The sequence below is a fragment of the Anser brachyrhynchus genome, assembly GCF_964034855.1.
Source record: "Anser brachyrhynchus genome assembly, chromosome: 16".
Classification (NCBI taxonomy): domain Eukaryota; kingdom Metazoa; phylum Chordata; class Aves; order Anseriformes; family Anatidae; genus Anser; species Anser brachyrhynchus.
In genome coordinates, this window is record NC_137734.1 from 16,019,314 (window position 1) to 16,043,534 (window position 24,221).

The 24,221-nt window shown below is 50.8% G+C and overlaps 1 protein-coding gene across 6 annotated transcripts in view; it reads right to left on the bottom strand.

Annotated features, from left to right (window-relative positions):
* DLGAP4 (DLG associated protein 4) overlaps positions 1-24,221 on the bottom strand; it is a 182,238-nt gene that overhangs the window by 75,603 nt on the left and 82,414 nt on the right. For all 6 annotated transcript variants that reach the window (XM_080558464.1, XM_080558467.1, XM_080558469.1 and 3 more), the window contains exon 3: positions 6,651-6,744. The gene's annotated coding sequence lies outside the window, so the exon portion shown is untranslated. The remainder of the gene's footprint in view (positions 1-6,650; positions 6,745-24,221) is intronic.

The following is a 24,221-nucleotide window of genomic DNA, read 5'->3' on the forward strand; positions in this document are numbered from 1 at the left end:
GCTCAAGAAGCACAGGGGCGGGGAGGTAGGACTGAGGGGCTATGGGGACAAGTGGGCAGGGAGGAAAAGTGAAGTTTGTGCAAGGGGCTGGGAGGATGGAAGCAGAAGGGATAGGGGGAAAGGAGGTGGGTGGGCATGGAGCAGGGGAGGACAGGGAGCGCCCTTTCTCCCAGGCTGCTGTGCTCTTGCCAAGGGTGGACGCTTGCTTCTGTATGGCAGAGAGTTTATAATCCCTTTTTCCTCCTTTGGCCTCCTGCAAGGATGCCAACCAGTCCTCATCCTGTCCTGCTTGCTGTGGGCATCCCCTCACTTGATTGCCAGCTGCTGTGTGGGATGCAGCCTCAATGCTGGGCATATGTGGGTCAAGGCAGGTGGGGCTGGTGGGGTGGTCATGGCTTTTCAGCTGCTGGCACCCACCTCACGGTGGCTGTCGCATCCTCTGTGAGCTGGTTTCTCTTTATGATGAATTAAACTCTTTTCATTACAGTTCCCCTCTGCATCCCTTGGCAGCTCCTCAAGAGATGGTGTTGGGGAAGGAACAAAACCAAGCCTCTTCCACACTTTTTTTTTTTTTTTTTTAGTTTGGAGAGATGAAAGATTTGAAATTTGATTTTGAAATTACATCTCCCAAATCCATGACTCTGAAGCTCACAAACTGAGCAAGAGGAAGGAATATAGGGACACTGTCAGAGTATGCAGGGATGTGACAGGGAAGGCCAAGGCCCATTTAGAATTAGATTTGGCAAGAGTGGTGTCCCCTGTCAGCTGTCCGGTGCCCTGCCATTTCACCCCCACGCCAGGCCACAGTCTAGCAGGGGAAGGCCCTGCTTAGGAGATGCTCATAGCAGGGGTTTGCCAGAGCATGGAGTGGATGCATCCCTGAGCCCAGGGGAGGGGGCTGCTTTTGCTGTGTGGCCCCTTTACCTTCTTTCCCCTCAGCCTGTGTTCTCATGGAATCACAGAATATCCTGAGTTGGAAAGGACCCACAAGGATCATTGAGTCCAACTCCTGGCTCCACACAGGTCTACCCAAAAATTCAGACCATATGACCAAGAGCATAGTCCAAATGCTTCTTGAACTCTGTCAGGCTTGGTGCTGTGACTACATCCCTGGGTAGCCTGTCCCAGTGCGCAACCACCCTTGTGGCGAAGAACCTTTCCCTGATATCCAGCCTGAACCTCCCCTGTCGCAGCTTGACTCCATTCTCTGGGTCCCTCTTCCCGCTAGCTCTGCTGATGCTTGGAGGTCCCTGAGGTGCAGCAGATGACCTGAGCTGATTTAAGGCAGTTTTATATGTCCCAAGCCACTCCAAACCCCAACTGGAGTCACCCTCCTCTTGGGCACAATTTACGACAGCAGCACTGGGACTGCTGCTTGCAGGCTCAGGCTGCACTGAATCACCTACAGCAGCATATCCTGCAAAATACACCTGCAGCTCCCAAGACTGAATAGCATATGAGATCTCAAACAAGGCAGATGATAGCCTTGCCTGAAGAAGCTTCCTTCTTAGCAGGGAGTCCTCTCCTCCCCTGGCAGGGAGCTGCCAACCTCTCCCTCCTGTAGGGCCCACAGCTGCTGCATGCTGTGTGGGAGACGGGGCTGGTCCAGGGTCTGCTGAAGCTGTTGGGAGATGGTTCACTCCACTCCAGGAAGACCGAATCACGTCTTCATTGTGAGCTGAAAATCTTCCATTGTTGTAAGAGATACTTCACTGAGTGCAAATATTTGCTTTTCAGTCTCTTTTTAAAAGGAAAGAGATTAGGTTGGCCTGAACTCTGGACAGAGCAGGAGATCTAAAAGGAACTGGATGGAGAAGAGGAGCCAGCTGCAATGCAGTGCATATACTAGTAAAGCACAGTTTTCCCAGCTGTTTATCTTGTTCTCACTCTCACATGCCTGCCCAGCTTCTGGCTGTCCATCCACCCAGTCACCCAGCCCAGCAGCCAGGCAGCGTTTGGTGAATTACTCTGACATAAGTCCTTGCAATTATGGTTTGTAACTCCTGGCAGAAAGTGTGAGAGAGATCTGTCAAAACGTCACACAGGACAGAAGTCCAATGAGCTGTTTTCAAGATGTCTGTCTCTCCGTGCAGTCCTGTAAACCCTCTGAAGTTACTTCTGTCCAGCCAGGATCTCTCTAGTGGCAGCTCCAGCCTGTGATGTCTTGTCCTGTCCCCTCTCCACATGGAGAACAGATCTCTTTTCTCCCTACCATCCTTGGAGACAAACTGCATGTCCTTTGGGAGGTACTCCCACCAGACTGTGCACTATGTCCTCAAGAGGGCAGCTGCCCAGGAGATGCTGACCAGTTTCATTTCCATCTCCCCGTAGAAATTCTTCCTGCATTGCCCTGACATGGTGAGGGCAGCAGAAGGTGCTTGTCCTGCCAGAGGACCACTGGAGGCTCCATGGAGGCTGCTACTTGCCCATTCTGAACAGGCTTGAACCCCAAGACGTGGAGCAACAAAGCCTGGGAGGCCCCTCTGCTCTCTGACCTGCTTCTGTGCTGGGACTCTGCACTGTGAGGGGCTTGGGCAGACCAGCTCTCACTTCCCACCATGCTTGCATTGTAACTTCTGGGGGGAAGCCAGGAAAAACTACCATTTTTCTCATGTCTCTGGATTCCTGCTGGCCAAATTCCCAACTTGAATTCTACAAACTCACCTTAAGAGTGGACAGTGAATACTGCAGTGTGCCCCCAGCAGTAGAGCAGGGTTGTTGAGATATGTATGTATTTAAAAACTAAACAGGGTGTGTGTTACCTGGGCTGTTTTGAGCATAACACTTTGTAATGCCTGTTTGGAGGCACTGCATGAGCTAGTTACAGACTTCTGCTGCTTGTGCATGAATGTTGGGAGTGGACCATGAGGACAAACACATCTGCGGGGCTGCGGATTGTGTGTGTGTGTGCTGCAGCCAGTGATGTGTCTGGTGGAGAGCCACGTGCAGGGCTCGGGCTTGCCCTGCCAGGTACTAGAGGTAGCCTAGAAGGAGGCCAGCTGTACCTCTGCAGCTTCTACAGCATGAGGGACTGCAATCTGCATGCGGGTGCTTCTGCTCCTGTAGACGCTGTAGAGCTGCAGGGATGGATGTGTTTCACCTCCTGCCTGCCAGCGGTAGGTGCAGGCTCTGTGCTGCCTTCCTCCCTTTTACCATGCCCTTGGCACACACCCTCCATGCAAGAAGTTAATGTCCTCTCCCTGGCCACCCTCATCTGCAAACACAGCCGTGGCTGCCCTGCCTGAGAGGTGCCTTGAAGAGGCACGTGAAGAGCTACATAATCACAACTGAAAGCATAATTCCTCTCCTCCCTCACTTCCCTCTCTTTTCTGCCTCCCCCTCACAGCCTAGCCATGCTTTCCCTGCAGTTCCCATCTCTCCTCCAGGTCAGCTCACAATCATGGTGAATTATAGCAGCAGAGCTTTCCAACAGCTTCTAAGTTTGCTCCCTGTGGAAACACCAAAGCTGTGCCTCCACCCCACATGCCAGCCCAGGGGCCTTTGTCCTTGCTAAGCAGAAGGAGGAACCTACTATGGTGGATATCTCCTAGGACAGCTCAGCTCTCTCATCCTAACCTCTGACATATCGCATATTAAAACATAATGTACCACAAAATCAATGCACCAGACACCAGACTTTGGCCCAATTGGTGCCAGTGAGAAGCCAGAGAGCCTCTTGCTAGACTTCTTGGCTGGCATACTGATAAAAATCACAGGCTCATCTGTAGAAGAGACCTCTTGAGATCATAACCTTTGAAGAAGGGTTTGCCTGAGCAGGAGTGGTTGGGGAGGGACGTGTCCTGAGGCAGGGCTGTCCATGAAGGGCCAGGAGGCCATTCAGGTGCTGGTCAGAAGAGGCAGCCAGTAACATGAGGCTGCTCAGGACGTAAGTCCTCCACAGGGACCAGCCCCAGCCCTGATGGGGCTGCAGACGCCCTTGGGAGTTGACTAGTTGTGCCCTCTGCTGATCAGCTCTGCCAGGGCTCCGTGTACCATCACCGCCCACGTAAACCTCGGCCCAGCCATCCAAGCTGGCTGCAAACACATGGGTGGCTTTTATATATAGCAACCTAGCAGCATGCTAATAACTAGCTAGATAAGGAATAAATGATTTGCAACCTGCACAAGAAAAATGACTCCCCGCACCCTACCTCAAGAAGCTTAAAATTGTATACTGTGGTGTGGGTGACGTTGGTCTGCCTACACGCATGATTTCAAATGTTCCCTGAATTAGCAGGAACACTTCATGTGGCATTCAGCGAGGGGGGCCGCCAGCTTCCAGGGCGTTGCATTAATGATGATTCAAAGAGTTCAGAATCTAATCGCAGGGGATAAAAATAACCAATTTCTACTTAGAGCTATTCATTATACATCAGACCTTCCTCCAGGCTCCTTCTACTTGTTGTTCCTCCCATGGCAGTTTCCCAGTGCTGCCAGGGATCTTCCTTCCAGTGGACTGAGGTCCAAGCAGTGCTGCCTGCTGTGGACCACTACCGGGAGCTTAAGCCAGGGTCTCCCAGGGAGCCCCCCCAGGGCTAATGTCACACTGAGATGTGTGACAGCATTGCCAGGAGCCGAGGCTCGCCCACCCTTCCCCCTCACTCTGTACAGCAAGGGAGCAGGACAGGGGGTTCCTGCAAGTGATTTAGCCCATCTGCCTGAGATACCTCCTTAGAAGGTGGGTGACCTGCTTTAGGAGGGCCAGTCTGTCCCACTGCTTGAAGGTGTCCTGCTGGGCTTGCCCAGCCCATCTAAACATCCACCTCCCAGGCAGCTACAGATAGATGAAGCAAATCCCAGCATGGCTATGCTGGTGTTCAAGACCAAAAAAGCATGCAGCACTGACCTCTCAAAACTACTGAGTCCTGTATCACCACTGGAGGGACCTACTCACATCCTACTTGACAACAGAACGAGTATTTTGTGTCCATGTAAAGAAGAATCTGCATACAGCTCCCAGGGTCTTGTGGTAGATAAACAGTGTGCTCCAGCAGCCCTGGGAGCTGCCATCTCCTTGCTCTCTGGGGAAAGGGGGACTGTCTTCTGGGACTGACTGATGCCCACTGTGGTGATGGGGAGGGACAGGATGTGGCTGGAGACATCCCAAAACAGACAGTACATAACTGTTTTCCTTGTATGCTAGACACATTTTTTTTTTTTGTATCAGCACAACCAATTTCGGTGAAAATCAGTAACTGCAATATGACAAAGATTTTTGACTTCAGATGTTGACTAATCTGGAGGAGCAGATGAGCCCTAGAGAGAGAGAACTTATTTTCATGCAAATGTCACTGGTAATATAATCAACTCTCAAGGGAACAAAAACCCAGAAACTTTACAACCTATTTGATTGTCCCTAAATAGAAGTTTCTCAAAATTCTCCAGGAGATGGGATCTGCTCTGAAGAAAGAGATGCAAAACATTAAGTAGGACGAATAGACAAAAAAAAGGAAAGATAAGAAAGGGAGAATTTTTAGGAAGAAGGCAGGAGAGCTGATGAGATGGAGCAGAAGGACCAGGGAAGTCAGCGAGGGTCATTGTGGTTTGAAACCTAGCTGCAGGTCTGTGCTCTCTTACAAGGCACCCTGGGCACATGGTGGTGCATGCTGTGGCTTGTCTGGAAGAGCAGCTAATAAGACTGCTTGGGAAAAAAAAGATTTTTTCTGTTCAGTGCTGTTCAAGAGGCCTGGAGGTGTGTGTGTGTGTTTGCAAAGCCCTCCATGGAGCAGGCAGAGGACGAAGAGCAGTTTACACGTCTGCCTTTGACCTTACAGAGTATGCTGCTGCTCCTGGGGATGGAGGTTTTCTATGCTTGCAGTGAAAATTTGTGACACAGTAGAAGGAGGCCACTCTGCATGGCTGGTTGTGCCACCACCTTGCTGTGGACTTCCAGCCAGATCCTCCTGTCTCTCTGTGCTGCCAAAGTGAGCAGCAGCCCAAGCCTAGCATATTGAGGACTACGTAGATGATGAGGAGGTGGGGGTAGCTAGGAGGACAGGGCCAGGCTTTTTACCCTATGTTATTTGTGGCACAGCAGTAACAGGGTGCTCTGAATGGTGTTGGCTGTTGCTGTGTTGCTGCTGCACCACCAGATCTCTGAAGCTTGCAAGGATGTTGCTTGGTTCCAGGGCAGACGTTCCCGTTACCTGAATGCCTGGATGAAGCTAGGTGGGTCCTAATGCCAGCATGAGCAATGCAGGATGGAGATGCTCTCTGGCACTGGATTTGCTCTGTGCCCGAGACAAAGCAGCTCATGGTGCCTGAGGGTCCTGGGGCAAGGGGAAGCAGGTGGAAAACTCAGCAGCTCCCTCTGCCATTCTTCCCAGAGAACACACTGAAACTCATCTGCAGCATCCTGCATGCTCAAAGCTGCGGGAGTACTTCCTTTGTCTCAAACTAGGTCAGCGTGGAGGCGTGATGTTACTATAGCAATCAGTATTAGATTTCATAACTTTCATAACTAGCGATGGGTGTGTTGCAGGATTCACTACTAGATGGAGGGAAGGTTGTTACTGAAACGCCCTCTTCAGCTTCCCTTCCCCAGCCTCCTTCTCCCTCCCCCCCACCGCCTCTTGAACCACATGCACAGAGCTGCCCTCCCACCAGCTATTTCTGAAGAGCCCCACAGCCAGCCCTGGGCCATGCCGTACCTCTCACAGCTTGCTGGGTTTCAGGACTAGGCCAGATTCAGCATCCTGTGCACCGTGTTCCTCTCTGGGCTCCGGAGTTGTCCCTCATGAAGACCTGCCAGGCAAAGAGAAAAGGGAAAATGTCCTCAGGTCACAGAGCACAACAGTGCTTCCCTGCCAAATGTCCCAGATGTAAAATCGCTGCAACTCTGATTGACACACAGGTTGTCTTCATTAAGTTTCAGCAAAGGCACAAGGGAAATGCTATAAAGCATCCTACATAGAGAGGCAAATGTGATGCCTGTGGTGGGAAGATATGGAAGTGAGTCCCATGTCCCTCTGCATCACACATGGAGTGAAAGGATGGACTGGAAATCAGCCGGGTGGGGAAGAGACTGTGCAGGCCTGGGGGCACAGGGCTGGGGTGAGCCCCTTTGTGGGAAGGTGCTCTTTGACTTTTCTTCCCTTGTTCCTCTGTCTTGAAATAATCCCTCAAGGACTCCCCTTGCTGCCTATGGCTCTATCTTTGTTTCTTAGCCATGCCAGGATCTTACCGTCCTGAGCAGGGACGGTTCTGCAGCCCCCTGTGCCTCATCCTTTGGGCTCCTCACTTTGCTCTGAGTCCTCAGAGAACATAGTCTGGAACAGAAGGAAGTCTGGTCCTGGGGGTAAACACCTTCCCCGTAGTGGCCAGCCACCTTTGGTGTGTTTAGCTATACCCCTGCCAAAATCTGCATCTTACTTTCATTTATCAATACTCATTAAACTTCTGCTTGAGCAGACCACATTGTAAATCTCTCCCATCTGGTCACTAGGTGCTACTGTATTTCAGCTAAAATGTTGTGGTTCTTCCCTTATTGTCATTCACCATCAGCTACACTGCAACCAATTGAAAAAAGTACTCCCTGTAAGGAAAGTAGATAAAAGAAAAAATAAATACAGGGAAAAAATAGCTATGTTTCTTAGCGTTCTCTAAAACTTATGCATCACAACACAGAGCACAGCTTGCATTATTTTATTAGTTAGATTAAATATTATTTGGGTTTTATGTCTATTAATTTCCAAGGGGTGTGTGTGTATGTGTGTGTTTTCTGCTAGGATAATCTGGGGCGTTCAGCCTTTCACTGCTGAGAAGCAAGGGACGGGAACAGCGTAGTAACTCAGCCTGAGGAGTCAGCCTTCCTCTGCTGGTAGTTCTCTTCATTGGACCAAAGAGCCCTTTGGGTCTTGAAAGGCTAGATAAGATGGACAGACAGATACAGCACAGGTAGAAGTATTTGGTGTTCAAGAGGTGTTCAGAGACTCTCAATGGGTATCCCAACAGACAGAAGAATGGAAAGCCTAGAAAGATCAGAAGACTGCCCTCTTAAGTCTGGTACAAGCCCTCTTCCACTTCCCACCAGTTCTGTACCACTTGAACTCCAATGCTGCTGAGGAAGTGGCTAAAGGAAAACCACATGCCCTAGGAGAGCCAAGCAAGAGACAGCTGTTGTTTAGACAAGGCAGTTGTGTCCTTCCCCAGAGTGCTGCTGGTGAGTAATTACTCAGCTGTGAAATCTAGAGACAGAAACTCTATCCAGCAGCCTCAGAAAATGTGCTTCCCCCTAACCAAGGAGGCCTTTATTGTGGAGGCATCAGCTGTTGAAGACAAGGGACAATTCCACATTGCAAGCTCAGACATTCCTGAGCTCAGAGATGTGAAAGAGGCTGCAAGTTGCTGCTCACAGGCCACTGCTCCCAGCACTAAATATAGAGCTCTGTGCATGTGATAAGACTAGGTATGACAGGTCTGGTTGCTGCAGATGGCCATGCAGCAGTAATTGCATTGACACCATCTAGCATTTTCACAGCTCTCCCCACATGACAAGTTGGGTTACCTTTGAGCCAGTAACCCAGACATGCAGGGACTGCAGCAGCCATTAGCACAGACGGTATATGTGCCCAGTGCTACCCGCAGCCACCCACAGCACCAGCATCTTGCCCTCCTGCTCTAATGCCACCAGTGCTGTTACAAAGGGTAACACTATATGTCACTATAGCCACCAACGTCCATCATGAAAGTCACCAGTGTCTGCTAGCAATGCTCTCAGCATCCCTCCGGCGTGCCCAGGTATTCACCCCTACTGCCCAGCATCCTGTATCACCACCAGTACCTCCTTGTGCTGCAAGTATCTGCTCCCAGTAGCACCATAACACCATCAACCATCACCTCTGTGTCTGCCACCAGCACTGTCAGCGTATCCTGGGGTACTTCTGGAGACGGTGATGGTCCTGCAGCCCCTTGCCACAGAGTGGCTGTGATGGGTGGGAAGAGCAGCGCCTGAGCTCCAGGCCTCCACTCACCTTGCAGGTTTCTCAAAACAAAAGGTGAAACTCTGGAGGAAGTAGTCTTTTTTTTTTTTTCATTTCTTTTTTTTTTCTTTTCTTTTTTTTTTTTTTCTGTAATACTGCTTTTGTCTTTGTATGTTACTGTGGCACTGAGCAAGCAGTGCTATAATTACCTTTAATTAATATCAACATCAACGCCCCAAGGAAATGCAAATGAACCACTGTGCCACCAGCACAATTACATTATGTTAACCACCAGACATCCATGTCCATCATCCCCATCTTTCTCCTATTCTCAGGAGCAGCTCGATCACCACCTCATGGCTGCTGCATGGAGGGGGTGAGATTGGAGACGTGTGTGGAAGGACACCTATGAGAGGTGGTGTGACCTCAGGCAAGTGGTTTGCAGAGTGAGGGGAAAGGTGGGGAGCTGGGGGCACGTTGGGGCCCTTGAGCTTCCAGGCACTGAAGGCACAGGAGGCTGCTGACATGGTCTGTATGCTCCCACGTTGTTTTCTCAGAGCTGCCCTGTTGACAGACTGATTTTTCTCCCCCACGTGGTTTGAGACACTTTCGGTGACCTAGGGCCTCAGATGTTCTGCAGCCAAACCTCATTGGCGAAACCTGGTCACCTCCTGGGCTTTGCTGGACTCCAGTCCTCCTGCCAGCCCCCTTCCAGGGCTGCCCTAACTTCTTCCCATCCAGCGTCACCCTCACAGCAGTGCCTGCACCAAGACAGAGCAAATAAGTCTGGTGTTGCTGTCTAGAGCCATAAGTGTCTCCTCGGTGCAGGTATAGTCCTTCTGAGTATATGTGTGGTTTCAGGATGCCAAATTGCCCTGAACCTGGTTCCTCCAAGACTGGAGGAACTGATCTGCTCATATTTCAGGTTGCATGTCACCTGCAGCATGATGTTTGAGACCATTTCTCTTTCAAGACCTGTTGCTGAGGCTCCGTCCTCTAAGGCTGTCAGGACTGACCACTGCAGCCTGCTTCCTCTTGTCCCTCTGCAGCCTGAGGCTGACATGTGCCCAGAGCCAAGGCAGCCTTTCCTTTGCCTGGTACTGCAAATCACCCGTGTTAGCACGGGGAAGATTTCATATTCACCAAAGGAAGAAGGTGTGGGAGAGCAGCACCCTCCCCAGAGGGGTCTCCTCATCATTTCAGCTGCTGTGAGTAACCAGCATATGGAATGACCTTAGTACTAAGGCCTTAAAAGGGACGTAAATAAAATCAGCTCATGATTTTTGTTCCTCTGAGCATTGGTCTAGGAGAGGTGGGCCACAGCCTGCTGATCTGTACCCACATGGTCCTGTTGGCTTTAAAATGTGATTGGGGAAGACCTTGAGGAGACACTGATCTGGCTTTTGTAATCCCTGGTGTTTCCACTTCAGAGACAACCACAGGTAGGTGACAGAAAGAAGCAATCCTGTTTGACTAAAGGATCCAATTGCTTGCTGGCGACTCTGGACAAAGTTGTGAGGGTTTCAGTCATGATGGGGAGGTGGAAAGCACAGCCTTCACACAAGGTAGCACAATGCAAAGGGCAGGATGGGCTTTCCTTTTCAGCAGCCACTCCTGTGTCCACACTGTTGTAGTCACAACCTCAGCACAGCAAGACAAGCAGGGCACTGACTGCAGGCTGTCCTGGGAAGGTGCAGGAGATGCTAGGATGCAATTTTAGTGCAAATATCCTGAAGTGTTAAAGCTCTAAAACAACTCTTCAGGCTGGGTCTGTGTGAGAAAGGGAGGTCCCTCACCTCCTGCTGTGGGGGGGACTTTCTACTTCTCTTCTGAACTTGAGTCAGCCAACTGCCCCCGTCTGCTTCTTGTTAAACCTGAGACAAAATCAAGTCCTCCTGGCAGGGAACCAGCAAAGTGACCCGCCTGTGCATCTCCGTGCCCCAGCTGGACCCGTGTTGGATCTGGTAGGTTAGATAAGCTGTGAGCCTGAGAGAAGATGCTGGGAGCAGAATGCCCACGTGGCACCACAGGGACAAGGGGACTAGCAGCTCCAACACAGGGGCAATAAGAAATGGGTGAAGAGCACAGTGAGGCATGCCAGCTGCCAGCAATGGCAGGGACTGCTGAAAATGCAATGTTCCCCTCTTCCTGCTATCATCCATAACTCAAGTCCCCCCTAATACCTAGATTTACAGGCTGCACGTTCGGATATAGTCATTACAAACATCTGGTCTGCTCTCCTTTATATAATAGACCATAACATCTCTCTGTGCAATACCAGGAATAGAAATAATGAAAATAAATATATTTGTGTTCTTGTACCTTTAATCCTATAACCATTTATCTGGTTAAAACAAATAGATTGAGCTCCTTTGTGTCTCCTAGAAAGAACTATATTTCATATGAAGGATGCTTGTGGCCTGATTTGAGAGCTATCACTGCCTCACATTCAAGAAAGAAAAAAAATGATGCTGTGTATAGAGTGGAGAGCACAGATGAGATATGTCTGTTCATAAACAAAGAGATCTGTAGTCAGTGTTGAGATTGGTTTGAAGCAGGTATGAATGCAAAAACCTGTGTATGAAAGCACCAGAGGAAACAATAAAGCAAGGATGGGAAGAGTGACAAAGTCCTGCTAAAGCGTGTTCCTTGCTCTGGGCCCATAAGGGCTGTGCTGTGTGAAGGTCCCTGCACAGATGATTTGTCAGCAGAAGAGTTGTGTTTGGGTCATGGGAGGAGGAAAATGAGGTTATAGCACACTGCATATGCTGTTTCTTTTCCTGCTTTCCTGACAGGAAGATACGGTGAACAAGGACACAAAGACAATACACACTATTCTTGCACAAGATTTATGGAAATTGAAGTAAGCAAGATGTTGTGGCAAAAAATCCACCCATAGTGACCATTAACTCTTAAAGGGTGACCCAAAATCCACATCACTGTTAATCAAGAGGAACCAAGAGATGTAGTGGGGACTCGACAGCAGCATTCCTTTTCTTTCTTCTCGTTTACAGATGATACTAGCAAGACCACCAGGAAAAAAATCTTGGAGCTTGTGAGATCATGACTGAGAAAGACTTAGGAGAGAATGAGTCTGAGTGACCGAAATCTGTTTCATTTGAAAGAAATACCATCTTCCCTTCCAGTAACATTCTCTTTCAAATTTTCTTTCATTAATTTACTAAATTAGCAGTGAGACAATTGGGTTCTGCTCTGCCTGACTAGAGAGAGGCCAGCAGCACTGGAGAGAAGAGCAGAGGACACGATTCCTTGTGAGTGGAGGTCACCAGTTCTTAGCGTGCAAACAGCAGAAACCAGCTCTGAGGTTCCTGGTGGAGGAACAGGAGATGGAACAAGACTGGATCCTGTCCAGTCCATGCAGTAGGATAATCATGACACCCAGCAGGGAAGAGGGATACTCCTACTGAGGTGTCCCCAAACAGGTGGCACATTCCCTCCCCAGGGCCCGGATACTCAAGGCTGGGCAGCCTTTACTTGGTGAGGAGGGTTTCATTAATCCGCACTAATGCCGCTTCTCACAGGCAACAGCTGCCCTGGGGAGCCTTTATGTCTCTGCATGATGAAGGTTCCTGTGGCAGTGCCCCGCAGGCAGCCTGAGGGAGTGAGGTTGGTCTGGTATGGCAGCAGACCAGGAGATGCTGCTCATGATGGTAGACCTTCCTCCGAGGGGATGGGGAGCAAGAAGGGCACAGGGCATCCAGTACCCAACAGGATATGAAACAATGAAGGAGAAGGGCAAGTTGGAAAGACCTCATTTAGTCTGACATCATGGTATTGAGAATAAAGTCATTCCAGACTTTAAGAGAAGAAAGAACTTGAAGAGTTCTTGAAGAGGACTTGAAGAGAAGAAATTATTTAATTGCCTTCACACTGAGGAGAAGGAGCCTGGATAATAAACTCTGCTCACATACGAGCATGAATCCAGCTAGGAGAGAAATATAATTGGAATGTTAAAATCAACAAATGTTAAAATCATCACCTTTAGGGAGGAACGAGGGTCCAAAGAGGGACATTGAATGTCACGGTGCTGGTAAGGGGCAAGGTCAGCTTTTTGAGTCATACCTACCTGTAAAGCACATGATTACGAATGGTCACAGTTCTGTTTCCTATCAGAGAAAGCAGAAGATGTATAGAACCTTTCACAACCCACCAGCTTAGGATGACTTGGGTTGGAAGGGACTCAAAAATCATCTAGTTCCAACCCCCTGAGCTTGTCTAGGTGAGCCTAGCAGCCTGCTTTGCAGGCATCTTTGTGATGTTGTAGTGGGTTTATGTGGCAAGGTTTTGGTAGCAGGGGGCCATAGGGCTGGCTTCTGCGAGAAGAATCCAGAAGCTGCCCCATGTTAGATAAGGGTCCCGCTGCTGACCAGAGCCGAGCCAATAAGCGATGTTGTTTGTGCCTCTGTGAGAGAATATTGCAAGGGAAAAAAGCTGCTGGGGAACAGCAGCTGGGAGAGTGAGGAGTGAGAAACAGCCCTGCAGCCCCCAAGGTCAGTGCAGCAGGAGGCAGGAGGTGCTCCAGGCTCACAGCAGCAGTTCCCCTGCGGCCTGTGGAGAGGCCCCTGGTGGAGCAGGCTGTCCCCCTGCAGCCCACGGGTCCCACATGGAGCAGATCTCCACGCTGCAGCCCGTGGAGGAGCCCCCGGTGGAGCAGGTGGATGTGGCCTGGAGGAGGCTGCGGCCCGTGGAGAGCCCCCGCAGGAGCAGGCCCCGGGCCGGAGCTGCAGCCCGTGGAGAGGAGCCCACGCAGGAGCAGGGGGTCTGGGGGGAGCTGCCGCCCGTGGGGGACCCGTGCTGGAGCAGTTTGCTCCTGGGGGATGGACCCCGTGGTACGGAGCCGTGTGGGAGCAGTTCTTGAAGAGCTGCTGCCTGTGGTCAGCCCCCACAGGCTCAGTTCGGGAAGGACGGCATCCCGTGAGAGGGACCCCACGGGGGGCAGGGGCAGCGAGTGACTGAGAAGGAGCAGCGGAGACGAAGCGCTATGGACTGCCTGCAGCCCCCATTCCCCCATTCCCCTGCAGGAGGTGGAAGAGGGTGGATGGGGGGAAGGCGTTTTTGGTTTGTTTTCTTTGTCTCTCACTTCTCTAGCTTGTTACTAATAGGTAATTTTTTTTTTTATCTCCCTATGCTGAGTCTGTTTTGCCCGTGATGCTGCCCACCTGAGTAAAATCACCGCAGATATGCATGGAAAACAGGTTGCCTTGGTATGAGGAACTTAACTGGAGTGACCTGTGCTGAGAACTGTATCCTAGTATGACCCTCCAAGATGGACTTGAGGGCCGTGGTGACTCAGCAGCTGGACTCAAGACATCTGTACAAAATGATCATTAAAATGCACTCTGCCTTGATGCGTGAAGGACACTGTAGTAGCAGGACCTGTGTGTGGCACAGATGGTATCTTACTGGAAAAGAGGGTCCTTTTATAGCAGGTTGGTATCTGGAAGGATGTTGATAAATTAGAGATAGTTTAGAGAAGATCCACAGGGAGTGAGTGCATGATGTGGCTCACGCAGGGAGATACCAGGAACAGAAGTGCCTTAACTGCAGAACACAAGTCCATAAAATCTTGACAACAGAGGCTCCAGAACCCCAACAACATCCAGGGACAGGCAGTACGAAGCGTATGCCAGTCCAGACCACAAGAAAGGTACGGTACTATTTTTTAAAAAGAGCAATCAGCCATTAAAAGGATTACTCTCCCCTGAGTGCAGCAGTGCATTCTCCATCCTGGGCAAAAGTTCAAGTTACCTGGGAGGTTTTTCCCAAGATGTTTAGTTCAAACACAGTTCAGAGATCTGAAGGATTGATGATTTCAGCTATTTCTTCCGCAGTTGCTCTTACCTTTCCAAAAGTGGCTGTACTTCTGGGTTAGGGCACTGTGATAAATGGGACAGTCACACAAGTTCAGGACCTCTGATTTCATGTTTACGTCTTCCAGGAGACAGACCAGATTTAAGGCATTTTTTTTTCTTAAAATAACACTGGGAGAACCACAGTTGCAGAACAGCATCAAATGTACATATCGTCCCAGTACCGTTTAGTCACATGGATGGGTTGGCCCAAATGCCAGACCCTCTATTGGGCCAGGAAAAGCAGTGGTGAACTTTCCTGTTCCAGTGAGGTGTTACGGAGAGGTTTGGGATCTCCTGGTCGTTGGTCCCAGTCTCTCCCAGTCTGCAGGAACACTCATTTCTGGAGTCGGTGGGGGGGGACAAAGCCATATGGGAGTACAATGTTTTGGGAGTGTCCTGCCTCACAGGTGCTGCAAGAGTTGAGTCTGGGACACAAACCCATGGCCAGCAGTGGCCTCCCTGCTTGGAGGTGCAGCCAGCAGCATGGGAGAAAGCCCACAAAAGTCTGGGAAATGCAAGGATGCAGGTACAGCTCAGCTCAGAGAGCATGAGGAGAAACACCAGGCTGCACTTGCTCAGCCTGTAGGCTCTCTGCTAGGAACCTAGCACTGATCACAGACAGGCCACTACCCCAGGCGGCCACCTATAAACAGCACTTCAATGCCAGTGGGATGCTCACAGCCTTTCTCATGTGGTGAATGCTTTCCCATGGTATTTTCTACTCTTTCAGCAGTTTTTTCTCTCCCCTAATTCCTGAGCTGAAGCCAAGGGAGAGAGTGTCTGGACCTATGAGAGAACATTACTGTTACTGCTCTGGCACTTGGACATCACATCTTCCAAGAAACTTAATGTTTCTTCCCAGCTTTCTTTGACTGAAATCAAAGGAAGATATGAACACTGCTTGAAGTAACACCAGGCACACAGGGAATGCAAACAACTGCCTGCTGCCTCGTGCTGATGAACCAGGCTGGGACAGAGCTCTGCACTACCTGCTGGCCAACGCAGGCTGAGCTGAGGCCCCCTGAGGGCTGCAGGGCTGCCCTGTGGCACCACAGGCTGGTTGGCTACAGCCCAAGGCTAGGCAAGACATGGGATGCAATGGTGGCTGTGCACCTTGAAGAGGTTTTCTGGGAAGGCTATGCATGACTACAGAAAAGAAAGGAGGCACAGGGACAGCGATTCAGCAACATTGACCAAAAGCCAAAGAAGAACAGATTCCTGTGTGCCTGCAGCTGCACTCACATTCAGCTGTGGACTGGCACTTGCTTACTCCTGCACAGTCTCTGCTGGCTCTTATTTTAACCTTCAGCAGATCACGTAAAGCATGAAGAAACACCATTTGATTGCACAGGTGGGATAACCAGCCAGGGCTGAAATGTAGCTACAAGAAGCTGTGTGCTGCCCAGCCTGTTCCTGGCCCGCAGCTCGGCGGTGTCCTCGCTGCTCTCCTCACCCAGGGAACCCAGGAGCCTGTCCTTGGCTGGGGTCTGAAGGGGTTTCCTGCTGCAGGGTGCCCATGACCTGACCATGCCCACTGAGCCCTGTGGGACGAAGACCTACTGTCCTGTTACAGAGAACACCTGAGTGATCTGTCCTTGCCAGCACTCCTTGTTCTCTCTCCCTGTCCCTACTTGTCTGCTCAGGGTAATGAGAGAAAGAATCACAGAATCATCTGGGTTGGAAGAGACCTCCAAGATCACCTAATCCAGCCTCTGACCTAACAATAACAAGTCCTCCACTAAACCATATAACTAAGCTTTAAATCTAAATGTCTTTTAAAGACCCACAGGGATGGTGACTCAACCACTTCCCTGGGCACCCCATTCCAATGCCTAACAACCCTTTCCGTAAAGAAGTTTTTCCTAATATCCAACCTAAACCTCCCCTGGCGCAACTTTAGCCCATTCCCCCTCATCCTGTCACCAGGCATGTGGGAGAACAGACCAACCCCCACCTCTCTACAGCCTCCTTTAAGGTACCTGTAGGGAGCGATAAGGTCGCCCCTGAGCCTCCTCTTCTCCAGGCTGAACAACCCCAGCTCCCTCAGCCGCTCCTCGTAAGCCTTGTTCTCCAGACCCCGCACCAGCTTCGTTGCCCTTCTCTGGACTTGCTCGAGCACCTCCATGTCCTTCTTGTAGCGAGGGGCCCAAAACTGAACACAGTACTCGAGGTGCGGCCTCACCAGAGCCGAGTACAGGGGGACAATCACCTCCCTAGCCCTGCTGGCCACACTGCTTCTTATACAAGCCAGGATGCTGTTGGCCTTCTTGGCCACCTGAGCACACTGCTGGCTCATATTCAGCTGACTATCAGCCAATACTCCCAGGTCCTTCTCGGCCAGGCAGCTTTCTAACCACTCATCTCCCAGCCTGTAGCGCTGCTTGGGGTTGTTGTGCCCCAGGTGCAGGACCCGGCACTTGGCCTTGTTGAACCTCATACAATTGGCCTCAGCCCATCGCTCCAGCCTATCCAGATCCTCCTGCAGAGCCTTCCTTCCCTCGAGCACATTGACACACGCACCTAACTTGGTGTCATCTGCAAACTTACTGAGGGTGCACTCGATCCCCTCATCCAGATCATCGATAAAGCTATTAAAGAGAACTGGCCCCAGTACCGAGCCCTGGGGGACTTCACTAGTGACCAGCCTCCAACTGGATTTAACTGCATTAACCATGACTCTTTGGGCCCGGCTACCCAGCCAGTTTCTAACCCAACAAAGTGTACGCCAGTCCAAGCCACAAGCAGCCAGTTTCTTGAGGAGAATGCTGTGGGAAACGGTGTCAAAAGCCTTACTGAATTCAAGGTAGACCACATCCACGGCCTTTCCCTCATCCACCAAGCATGTCACTTTGTCAGAGAAGGAGATCAGGTTCATCAAGCAGGACTTGCTTCTCATAAACCCATGCTGACTGGGCCTGATCGCCTGGTTGCCCTGTAAGTGCCGCATGATGACACCCAAGATAATCTGCTCCATGAGCTTCCCTGGCACTGAGGTCAAACTGACAGGCCTATAGTTTCCCGGGTCAACCTTCCGGCCCTTCTTGTAGATGGGCGTCACATTTGCTAGCTGCCGGTTGACTGGGACCTCCCCTGATAGCCAGGACTGCCGATAAATGATGGAAAGCGGCTTGGCCAGCTCCTCCGTCAGTTCTCTCAGTACCCTTGGGTGGATCCCATCCGGCCCCATCGACTTGCGTATATCCAAGTGCTGTAGCAGGTCACCAACCATTTCCTCATGGATTGTGAGGGCCACAATCTGCTCCCCATCCCCTTGCACCAGCTCAGGGTACTGGGTACCCAGAGAACAACTGGTCTTGCCACTAAAGACTGAGGCAAAGAAGGCATTAAGCACCTCAGCCTTTTCCTCATCTCTCGTCACTAAGTTTCCCCCCACATCCAGTAAAGGATGGAGACTCTCCTTAGTCCTCCTTTTCATGTTAATGTATTTATAAAAACATTTTCTGTTATCTTTAATAGCAGTAGCCTGATTGAGCTCCAGATGAGCTTTGGCCTTTCTAATTTTGTCCCTACACATCCTTACAACATCCTTATAATCCTGAGTGGCCTGCCCTCTTTTCCAAAGATCATAAACCCTCCTTTTTTTTCCTAAGCTCTAGCCACAGCTCTCTGTTCAGCCAGGCCAGTCTTCTTCCACACCGGCTCGTCTTTGGGCACGTGGGGACAGACCGCTCCTGAGCCATTAAGATTTCCTTCTTGAGGAGTGCCCAGCCTTCCTGGACTCCTCTGCCCTTCAGGACTGCCTCCCAAGGGACTCTGCCAACCAGTGTCCTGAACAGCTCCAAGTCTGCCCTCTGGAAGTCTAAGACAGCAGTTTTACTGACCCCCCCCTCCTGACTCCACCAAGAATAGAGAACTCTAATATTTTGTGGTCACTCTGCCCAAGACAGCTCCCGACCACCACATCTGCCACCAGTCCTCTGTTTGTGAACAGAAGGTCTAGCGGGGCACCTCCCCGGTAGGCTCACTAACCAGCTACATCAAGAAACTCTTCCATGCTCTCCAGAAACCTCCTAGACTGCTTTCTCTGAGCTATATTGCATTTCCAGGATATGCCTGGGAAGTTGAAGTCCCCCACGAGAACAAGAGCTGACAATTTCACAGCTTTTGCCAGCTGCCTGTAGAATTCCTCATCCGTCTCCTCATTCTGGTTTGGCGGTCTGTAACAGACCCCCACCAGGATGCTTGCCTTGTTGGCCTTCCCGCCGATCCTAACCCATAGGGACTCAACCTTATCATTCCCAGATTCAGTCTCGAGTTCCACAATATCAAAACACTCTCTAATATAGAGAGCCACATCACCACCTCTTCTGTGCTGCCTGTCCCTCCTGAAGAGCCTATAGCCAGTCATTGGAGCACTCCAGTTATGGGAGTGGTCCCACCACGTTTCAGTGATGGCAACCAAGTCATAGCTAACCTGCATCACTTCTCTCTCTGGGTCTAGACACAGTCTTCTGTGACCACTCAAAATCCCAGATCAGCTCTCAGCAACCCCCCCGAACCAGGTCTGCCACACAGCCACTTATGTCAGAAAACCCTGCTCTATTAGCTGCCAGCATCCGTTTCCACTGAGAAGCCCTTAGCCTTCTCCCTTTGCTGTCTCTGGTGACCCACTGTGCTATGGAGTGCACCAGCAAAGCTCCTGGCATGACATTTGGGATAACCTGTATCACCTAAGAGAGTACCAGTGATGCAGAAACCCTTGGGCTGCCTGGGACAGGTCTCTGCTCTGTGCTTCTTGCCCAAATCCTGCTCTGACATGGCAAACCGGCTGCACCTTTGCAAGGGATGGAAGAGACAAAGCACATGGAGAAGCTGTATGTGGAAAAGCAAAGTAAGGGCAGACCAGGCTGGTGCTAGAAGAGAACAGCCTACCCAGAAGAGGGAGCATGCATGCATGCGTGCTCCCCTCTGTGTGTGGCTCTGCTTGTGTTGTGTGTCTGGGTGTGAATTGCACTGTTTGGGCAGCCTGGCCCATCACACTCACTGTTTTGTGCTGTCATCCTGATGGCCATGGCTGGCACTGCCTTGTGGTGGATCAATTTGTGGGGCTTTGGAATGCACTGGGCTGGTGGCTGTGCATTTGTGCTGGATGAGAGGATGTGCTGTGCTGCTGAGCAGCAGCGTCCTCTCAGTGGTGTGGAGGATGCTGTTGTTCTGATAGCAAGAACTCTGCAGGTGCCTGTCTATAACAAGATGAGTAATTCCCTTTCAGTTCTTTAATCAGTCACTTCTAATTAATGTGCCAATTGTTTTTCCTTAGTGAACAGTTCTTTCAAGATGGGTTTTTACTGCATCTGCTGGTTTGGGTAAAGTCTGTTCCCAGAATTGGCTGTGTTTTTCAGCAGGAGGCTCCTGCCGAGGAGGCTGCAGGACAGGGCTTGTGTGCAGAGCCAGGCACGGGTCCTGCCAGCCCATGGCTTACACCAGGGATGAGTGCCCAGCAGAGGAGCCACTTGCTGCTGTCTGACTTTTGGGGTGGTTGTAAAATAAAAGGTCACCTCAACAAGGGATGACTTCCCTGACTGCAGTAGTGTTTAACTGTGACAGGCTGTTGCCTTGATGAAGGACTGCATCTCCTTGCATCCAGCCATTGGAGGTTGGTCCTGCATCGGTGGCTCCTGGCTGGCTTTGTGCTGTGCCAGAGGCAGATCAGCTCACAGGCTGCCTGAGGTGCACAGAGAGACTTTCACACCACCCGAGATGCACACAGAGCCTCGCAGGCCCGAGGAGGGATCATGTGCGTGCTTCCAGGATGGGGGCAGTCCTGGAGGTGACCTGTGCAGGTAGTAGTGCCCTGGCATTTTTCAGGGGGCCCAATGAGTGTTCTTCCCTCATGCAGGCAGAGACATTCTCCTTATTCATCTCTCTTTCAGTCTTTTTTCCCCTTTTGAAATGGTTTTAGCTTTCTGCTTCTGATACCTATCTCATGGCAGTGAGTGCCAGAGGAAAATTTTGCTTGTGAAAAAGGACCTCACCCTGTCCCTGTGTTAGGGAAAAGCTTCACCAAAGCAGCAGAGTTCCCTGCTTTGGAACATGCTCTGTTTCACAGATCTCAGCCCCATGAGTTCCCTTGTCTTTCTCCCCAGGTGATTTTTTTGGGTCAGGACAAGTTGTGTTGCTCAGCCACGAGCCTCCTGCTGCTGTGCGGCTGCTCTGTGGCAGGCGGGCTGGGCAGCATTCCCTGAACACCAGCCCGCACTGCAGGGCAGGACCAGCTAAAGGCAGTCCTGCCTCCAGCACTGCTGCCCTCTGCCACCTACATGCTGTCTGAATGCTACTTCCCAGCAGGAAGTTATCCGTCAGATCTCCTAAAGGCACTACATTTTCTGACTACACTTTTCTGCAGACATCTATTACAGTGGCTGTGTTGGCTGTGTCACCTCTGCTCTGGCCTAATATCCTGCATCTTCTACCCCTGGGGGAGCTGTTGACCTGGCAAACACGATGCTCGGAGACAGGTCTGGTTCCAAGCCATAAGGATACACTGGGTGGAGTGAATGGCCAAATACTGCAAATACTGCATTCCCTGGCCACCTCTGTCTCCAGCCAAGCCAAAGCCCTGTGTCCAAACATGTCTTCGTGGAAAGGCGTTCTGGGGCACACAGAGTCATAGGATCCAGCCTCCAGCAAGGGAGGGTATAATGCAGCCTCAGTAAAGCTATGGAAAAATAAAATCAGAGTGGCAGTGAAATGCATGTTCCCTGTGGGGGAAAACAGACGAGTTTGTGGTGAGCATGGCACCACTGCTTTGCACAGCGTGTATGGTAGGGTAGGGCCAAGCCCTGCTCTTCTTATGTTGGGCACAGATGAGCTGGGTTCAGGGTCTACCTCTCATACAATTCCCTTGGATGAGCATAAGCCAGGTTCTTTCTTCCTCTGGCGAGTGCCACCTTGTCCAGAGCAGCTCCGAGCAGGGAAGGTCAAACCACAGATGTACAGCGCCTGGAGACTGGGCGAGGGGAATCTGCATACACAGAAACTATTCAGTTTCTGGCTAAATTTAGGAAAAAAAAGTGCTTATATTTTTGCAGGTTCTTCTTCAATTTTTTTTTTCTTAAGGAATTGGCATAAGAAAAATGTTCGGGGATGAGAACAACCATTTTCTGTGGTCTATAATAAAATACTTTCATTTGGATTGGGTTTATTAAACCATTCAGTCTTTTTGTTGTAAAATATCACTTTTTAAAAATATGTCAGAATTATATTTTCATATTAAAAACTGATTTTTTTTTTTTGGTTTAGCAGACACCAAAATGGAAATGGAGGCTCCAAAAACTCCCCTCTTGTTCATGAAAGTTTTTGAGCTCCCTCAAGTCACATATCTACCCAAAAGATCACACATCTCCATTGTGTGGTGTCTCTCATGGAGGCACAGTGGTGTCCTCAGCCGTAGAGGTTAGTTTACTCTGATTCCTGAGTGTGACTTCCACTGTGTTCTTGGACACAAGATGTGTGCTTGGGTGCTGATGGCTGCCAGTTATTCAGTCCCGGAGTCTTTGCAGGCACAGAGGCGCACCTTCTGCACCTCACCTCCATGTCACTGGCTCCTCCCAAGGTTACCTTACATCCACACAACATCCAGATGTTCAGGTCAGACACTGCCAGTCCTGGACCAGAAGTTTTGCTTTTTTTTTTTTTGAATAATGAAGATGTGCCAGCCTCAGCCTGCACTTCCTCTGGGTGGGCTTTGCCCTCTAAACTCCCCTAACCCTAACACCAACCCCAACCCTAACCCCATCCCCTCCTGAGCGGTGCCCCAGCCGCTTCCCTTTTCCTGGGGAGTGTGGGTGGGTGGGAGATGGCCAGGCTGTCCTGCCTTCCTATGAGTCACCAGTTTCATTCTGCAGGTCCCTGGAACCAGAACCCTAATTACAGGGCAAAACTAGCGGAAACTAGCTTATTATTTACAAGGCTAATGAAAATTAATCATGTCTCCTCCTCCCTTTCTTGTGGGAACAGTCATCTTACAGAAAGCAGATTATAAAAGCATTATGGGTGACTGCTGTGCTGTTTCTTGGTGCTAACCAGGAGATTGTGTGTGGGCTGTGGGCTTTGTTTGCATGCCACCTGAAATGCAAAGGTTAAGGGTACCCAAAAGCCTAAGTACCACTTACTGTGCCCCTCCCCAGGCAGGCCTCCACTCTGCTGCTGGCTGAGGCTGCTGGCTGTGATGGGGAGCAGATGGACCCACTGCCCCCAGCGCTAAGCCAGACGTGCTGCAAAGCCCTTTGGGCCTATTCCAGGCAGCTGCAGCTTCTCCCTCTGCCTGCATCCCTTTGGCACCATCTCTCCTTTGCGGACAGAAGGAGATGAGGGGTGTGGAGCTGGCCTCACGGTAGGGACTCGCATCCCACCCAGCCCAGGAGACAGGGAGGTACCTGCGGCGGTCCAGCAGTGTCCCATTAGCTCCACGTATACAAGGTCTCAGGGCTCCAGCAGCTCCACACTCCAGACTGCTGTGCAATGCACAGATAGAAATGTGTGCAAAGTCAGATGGAGGAAAACACGTCAAGGAGCAGATCATGTTGTGCAGGTTTGGAAAAACAGAGCATCCTATACTAACTGGAGCCGCTGGCTCTGGTGTGAGTGCTGCTGACCTCTTCTTTGGCAAAAGGACGAAACCTGTGAAGCGCCAAAACCATCACCTTCAGTCAAACCATTACCATCACTCAGGGGAAACTGAGGCATGAGATAAGGAAGGTCAGTCATGAAGTCAGGGAGAGTCCCTGGGTCTCCTGAGCTCTGCCCAGTGCCAGCTCCTGTGGTCCCCACTGTGAAAACAGCTGCAAGGGATGCAGCTGCGTGCCCCAGCCCCGAGGTGAGCCCAGGGCTGCCCTGTCTGCCCCCCCCAGATGACCACATCTCCCCTTTTCCAGGCTTTGAGCTCTCTACACTTGTGAACAGCCTGCCTCTCCCTGGGGAGCTGGACAAAGGCAAGGCAGGGGCGCTGGGAGACCACCCCAGGCCACCCCCAGCCGTCTCCAGGGCTGATCACCTGGATCTGGGTCTGGGATGCAGGAAGATGAGGCCCAGCCTCTGGAGCCAGGCTGGGGAGATGCTTCCTGCCAGACCTTCCTGGGCGGCCCCAAGGGAACACTGTGTGGAGGAGCCTGTCCCATAGCTTCTGCAGGCTACTGCGGTAATTAACTGCTGTTTTGGAGAAGAGAGGAAATGAGCAGGAGGTCAAATTTCAATTTCCCAGCTGTGTATAACCAGTTTCTATCAAGAAGCCTGAAAATAAATCTCCATTAGTCTAGTTACCATTTAATTAACATCACTAGCTGCAACATGTATTCCCCAGCCCAGACAAAGCCAGAACTCATCCACTATTGATGTACAACCAGACGGAGCTGGGGCCGGGGCATGGCTGTTGGGAATTCTCTACCCTGAAATTTAAGTCCTGCTG